Raw genomic sequence first — 6,181 nt, 5'->3', positions numbered from 1 at the left:
TCCTTCCCCCCCAGAGCCATAAGGGCGGATTTACACGAACGTGTAATACGTCCGTGCAACGTGCGTGCTTTTTACGCGTGTCGTACGGACCTATGTAAGTCTATGGGGCAGTGCAGACCGTCAGTGATTTTTGCGCAGCGTGAATCCGCTGCGTAAAACTCATGACATGTTCTATATTTCTGCGTTTTTTGTGCATCACGCACCCATTGAAGTCAATGGGTGCGTGAAAATCACGCAGGCCACACGGAGGCACCTCCGTGGGACGTGCGTGATTTGCTCAACAGCAGTAAAACTATGATTGCAAACAGAAAAGTACCAGGTGCTACAAACATACAGAGTGTCATAATGATGGCGGCTGCGTGAAAGGGACGCAGCCGCGCATCATATGGTAATGACACACGAAGCTGTTAAGTGTCTTTTGCGCGCGCAAAACGCCACATTTTTTGCGTGCGCAAAACGCACACGCTCGTGTAAATCCGCCCTAAGTGTCAGACGCTTAGACCCTCCCATAGGGCACTCAGCAGTCAGTCAGATGCACTGGGGAGGGGTGTCTGACTGCTTAAAGGGTAACTAACGAAACTTTTTAAAAAAAATTACATGCCATAGTGACATGTCAAATGTTCTAATCGGTGGTGGTCCGGGCACTGAGACCCCACCAATCGCTGAAACAAAGTGGCAGAAGCGATCAAGTGAGTGAGGAGCCACTTTGTTTCTGATCGTCTTTCCTCTGATAGCCGAGCATGGGGTCTATGGGCACAACAGAAAGTCTTTGAGTGCGTACACCGCGACGAGGAAAGACAATCAGAAATGAAGTGGAACAGCGCTCACCCGAGCACTCCTGCTGCTTTGTTTTAGTGATCGTTGGTGGTCTCAATGCTGGGACCCCCATCAATCAAAACTTCTGACATATCATTCTCACTATGACACGCCAAATGTTTTTTAAAAGTTTAGTTACCTCTTGGGGACTGAATTTATTGGTTTGAGTTAATGTATGGGCCTAGGGTCTTAATTTGCTTAGGGGTCTGGGGTATAAGACAATTTATGGTGTTTATGTCTGAATTTTTATGTTGCTACAGATGCTGAAAATGGCTACAGAATCAAGGGGAAAAGATTTCTCATCAGGAAACTCTGCAGTCATCAGGAGAAGTCGCCATAGCGGTCTGTGTCAGATGGAGAAGAAAAGAGAACGACCCATCAGTGAAGACATCACCTGTGAGTCATTGCATTTATAGATCTGTCACCTCTCCTTACATGTCAGTTATCGGAAATCCTTGTATTTCACATAAAGTCTTTGTGTACCCAGGACTAATAGACACATGCGTGTTACCATTCCCCTTGTCAGGAGGATGTGTCCCTACACAGTGTGATACTGTCAGCGATGGTTGGAGACTGTCAGTATGTAGGGACACAGCCCTTTGACATGGGGAATCGTAGCACTCATTTGTCAATGCTAGCACAGAAAGGTGGTGTTTAATATAGACATGACGTGGCAGGGCGGTGGTGGACAAGGGGGCCCAAGCTTGAGGAACAGCCCAGGGCCCATGGTTTACTTAATCCGCCACTGCTCAGCACATATATACAGCACCAGAACAAATACAGTTCAGTACAGAGATCATTTGCAAATTCAGTTAAACCCCTGCCATATAAATTTGTACATCATAAAACAACAGCTCCCAGTATAGCCTGAACAATGGTTAGGATATGCTGGGAGTTGCTGTTTAACAAAAAGAATGCTACCATCCGTCATCTTGCTGCAGATCATACAGTGACTACAGTACTGATCAGTCACAGGTAGAATAAACATTTATATTGAGTGACTCACCGGTGACGCCTCAGATTATTTTTCGTTCTTTTTCTCTTTTCTTCTCCATCCGGTCCAGACCTCTATGATGACTTCTCCCGGGCACGGCCCATTTCTGCAGTTTGCAGCTCAGATGTCTTTGGCTCCTCACTTTTCCAACATTTCCGCACCTGTAAACGAAGATAAAATTCTCATGATGCCACACTCTATGATTCTAACTATAATAGTATCATACAATGAATATTATAGTACTATACACTGTACTCCTGAATATAATAGTACTATACACTGCGCCCCTGAATATAATAGTACTATACACTGTGCCCCTGAATATAATAGTACTATACACTGCGCCCCTGAATATAATAGTACTATACACTGCGCCCCTGAATATAATAGTACTATATACTGTGCTCATGAATATAATATTACTATACACTGTACTACTGAATATAATAGTACTATACACTGTACTCCTGAATATAATATTACTATACACTACCCTCCTGAATATAATAGTACTATACACTGCGCCCCTGAATATAATAGCACTATACACTGTACTCCTGAATATAATAGTACTATACACTGTACTCCTGAATAAAATAGTACTATACACTGTGCTCCTGAATATAATAGTACTATACACTGTGCCCCTGAATATAATAGTACTATACACTACGCTCCTGCATTTAACAATACTATACACTACGCTCCTGAATATAATAGTACTATACACTGTACTCCTGAATATAATAGTACTATACACTGTACTCCTGAATATAATAGTACTATACACTGTACTCCTGAATATAATAGTACTATACACTGTACTCCTGAATATAATATTACTATACACTACGCTCCTGAATATAATAGTACTATACACTGTACTCCTGAATATAATAGTACTATACACTGTACTCCTTAATATAATAGTACTATACACTGTGCCCCTGAATATAATAGTACTATACACTGTACTCCTGAATATAATAGTACTATACACTGTACTCCTGAATATAATAATACTATACACTGTACTACTGAATATAATATTACTATAAACTACGCTCCTGAATATAATAGTACTATACACTGTACTCCTGAATATAATAGTACTATACACTGTACTACTGAATATAATATTACTATACACTACGCTCCTGAATATAATAGTACTATACACTACGCTCCTGAATATAATAGTACTATACACTGTACTCCTGAATATAATAGTACTATACACTGTACTACTGAATATAATATTACTATACACTACGCTCCTGAATATAATAGTACTATACACTGCGCCCCTGAATATAATAGTACTATACACTGTGCCCCTGAATATAATAGTACTATGCACTGTGCCCCTGAATATAATAGTACTATACACTGTGCCCCTGAATATAATAGTACTATACACTACGCTCCTGAATATAATAGTACTATACACTGCGCCCCTGAATATAATAGCACTATACACTGTAATCCTGAATATAATAGTACTATACACTGTACTACTGAATATAATATTACTATACACTACGCTCCTGAATATAATAGTACTATACACTACGCTCCTGAATATAATAGTACTATACACTGCGCCCCTGAATATAATAGCACTGTACACTGTAATCCTGAATATAATAATACTATACACTGTGCACCTGAATGTGTGTGTGTGTGTGTGTGTGTGTGTGTGTGTGTGTGTGTGTGTGTGTGTGTGTGTGTGTGTGTGTAGGAAACAGCATATCTATAGCACTACGACCCTACAAACTATGGATAGGAATAGATACAGTGGCTCAGCACAGTTTCACACATGATAGGATTAGATACAGTAGCTCAACAGACAATATCACACATGATAGGATTAGATATAGGGACCAGCTCGCTGACATTGCGGTTCCAGCGCTGGACTCAGAAAAGGTAAGTATAAGAATTGTTTTGCTTTTTTATGTGTTAATAATTATTTTTGTGTGTTTGTGTTATTTTACAGGTTCGGTTTTTGGACTACGTCGGATTCGAGGACTACTTCAATGACAGCGTTTTTTTATTCTCAATAAAATGGTTAATGAGGGTTGTGTTTGTTTTTTTATTTCAATAAAATATTTTTTCTATGTCCTTGTATTTTTTTAAACTTTACTTTTACCGCCTTATTAATAGCTGCTGGCTGATTGACAACATCCATTACTAAGGCGAGGCTTAATGTTAGCAGGCAGAGAGGCTAACACTAAACCCCATTACCCCGGTACCCACCGCCACCAGTGGTACTGGGAAGAGCCGGGTACGAATCAGTACCCGACCATCTGCAGTGATGGTCAGGTACCGGGGTCAGCCACAGGCTGGTAATATCAGCCTGGGAAAGGCCAAAAACAGTGACCCTTCCCCCCCTGGTAATGCTAGGCTGCTGCTGTTGTATCTGGCGGAGTCCCCCCCATTTTTTATAACCAGCCAGCAGCAGGTTAACATTACAAGGGGGGAAGGGCCACAGTTTTTGGCCTTTCACTGCCTAATAATACCAGCTTGCGGCCGCCCCATTGCCCGACCATCACTACAGATGGTCAGGTACTGGATGGTACCCGGCTCTTCCCAGAACCCCTGGTGGCGGTTGGTACCGGGGTAATAATGGGGGTTAGTGTTAGCCTCTGTACCGGCTAACACTAAGCCTCGCCTTAGTAATGGACGCTGTCAATCAGCCGGCGTCCATTACTAAGGCGGTAGTAATAAAGTTTAAAAAAACAAACAAAGACATAGAAAAAATATTTTATTGAAATAAAAAACACCCAGACAACCCTCATTAACCATTTTATTGATAATAAAAACGCCGTCATCGAAGTAGTCGAAGTAGGGCCCGTTTTTTTCACCAAAAGAATGTCGTGAGTTGCGGGCCCCCCCTCTCGTCATGGGGGCCATCAAATACTGTCCGACAGCGCGTGTGACTGATCGCGCGCACCCGCAAACTCCCGCGCGTGCGCACTCGCGAGAGTACGCGAGCGCGCTCCCATGAATACCCGCACTCGCGACCGCCCACGCGCGCACCCGCGACAGCCCGGGCGCTTGCAGCCGCGACAGCATGCGCACACCCGCGAACGAAGCGCGCGCAGCCGCGGACACACATGGACACAACTTACCTGGAGCCTGGCTGGAGGTGAAGGACTGGACGTCTGGACCGAAGACATCGCCTGGAAGACATCGCCTGACGAGGACTGGAGTGGGAGCCAGCAGCTCTTCTGACACAGTGAGTAAAGTGTCTCAAAGTGCTGTTTAAGTATGGCCCTGTTCACACAGAGTATTTTGCAGGGAGAAAAAAATCTGCCTCAAAATTCCTTAAAGAATTTTGAGGCAGATTTTGACCTGCCCACACTATCTTGCCACGGTTTTTTGCTGCGTTTTTTGCCCGCGTCGATTGAGGACAGCAAACAAAAAACGCAGCGAAAAATGCATTTTCTGCCTCCCATTGATTTCGATGGGAGGTCAGAGGCGGAACCGCGGCAAGAAAGGACGTGCTGCTTTTTCTTTTTTCCGAGACTGGCTCCCATTGATTTCAGATTAAATCAATGGGAGGCGGTTTTGGAAGTTGTTTGGTGCTGATTCTGACGCAGTGTCCGAGTCAATATCAAGGCACAAAAACTATGTGAACTGGGCCTTATTGTTAGGGCTTATTCAGACGAACGTGTAATACATCCGTGCAACGAGCGTGATTTTCACGCGCCTCGCACGGACCTATGTTACTCTATGGGGCCGTGCAGACTGTCAGTGATTTTCACGCAGCGTGTGTCCGCTGCGTAAAACTCGCGACATGTCCTATATTTGTGCATTGTTCGCGCATCACGCACCCTTTGAAGTCAATGGGTGCATGAAAATCACGCCCAGCACTTCCGCAGCAGTATAAACTATGAATGAAAGCAGAAAAGCACCACGTGCTTTTCTGTTTACAAACATACAAACAGAGTGTCATAATGATGGCGGCTGCGCGAAAATCACGCAGCCACGCATCATACGCTGCTGCCACACGGAGCTGTTATGAACAAATCTCATCCACACGCTGCAAAAAAAAATTGACCTGCAGTGTGGCTTTTTAAGCCGCAGCATGTCAATTTATTCTGTGGAATCGCTGCTCCTCTGTTGCGGAAATGCTGCGGTTCTGCCACCAAAATCACAAATGAGAAAAAAAAAAGGTACTTTTTTAAATTGATAAAAAAGTTTAGACTTACCCCGGCCGTAGTTTAGGCGATGCGATCCTCTATTCTTAGCGCAGCCCAGCCTCCTGTCATGACGTTTCATCCCATGTGACTGCTGCAGCGGTCACATGGTCTACAGCATCATCCCAGGAGGCGGGGCTACGTTCAGAAGAGAGAGACGCGTCACCTA

At 43.7% G+C, this 6,181-nt stretch overlaps 1 long non-coding RNA gene across 3 annotated transcripts in view; it reads right to left on the bottom strand.

Annotated features, from left to right (window-relative positions):
• Window positions 1-1,961, bottom strand: part of LOC142652681 (uncharacterized) — a 34,023-nt gene extending 32,062 nt beyond the window's left edge. For all 3 annotated transcript variants that reach the window (XR_012847887.1, XR_012847885.1, XR_012847886.1), the window contains exon 1: window positions 1,823-1,961. This is a non-coding gene — a long non-coding RNA (uncharacterized LOC142652681). The remainder of the gene's footprint in view (window positions 1-1,822) is intronic.
• Window positions 1,962-6,181: the final 4,220 nt, after the last annotated feature.

Source organism: Rhinoderma darwinii, chromosome 5 (genome assembly GCF_050947455.1).
Source record: "Rhinoderma darwinii isolate aRhiDar2 chromosome 5, aRhiDar2.hap1, whole genome shotgun sequence".
Classification (NCBI taxonomy): Eukaryota; Metazoa; Chordata; class Amphibia; order Anura; family Rhinodermatidae; genus Rhinoderma; species Rhinoderma darwinii.
This window is presented reverse-complemented; position numbering and strand designations above follow the sequence as displayed.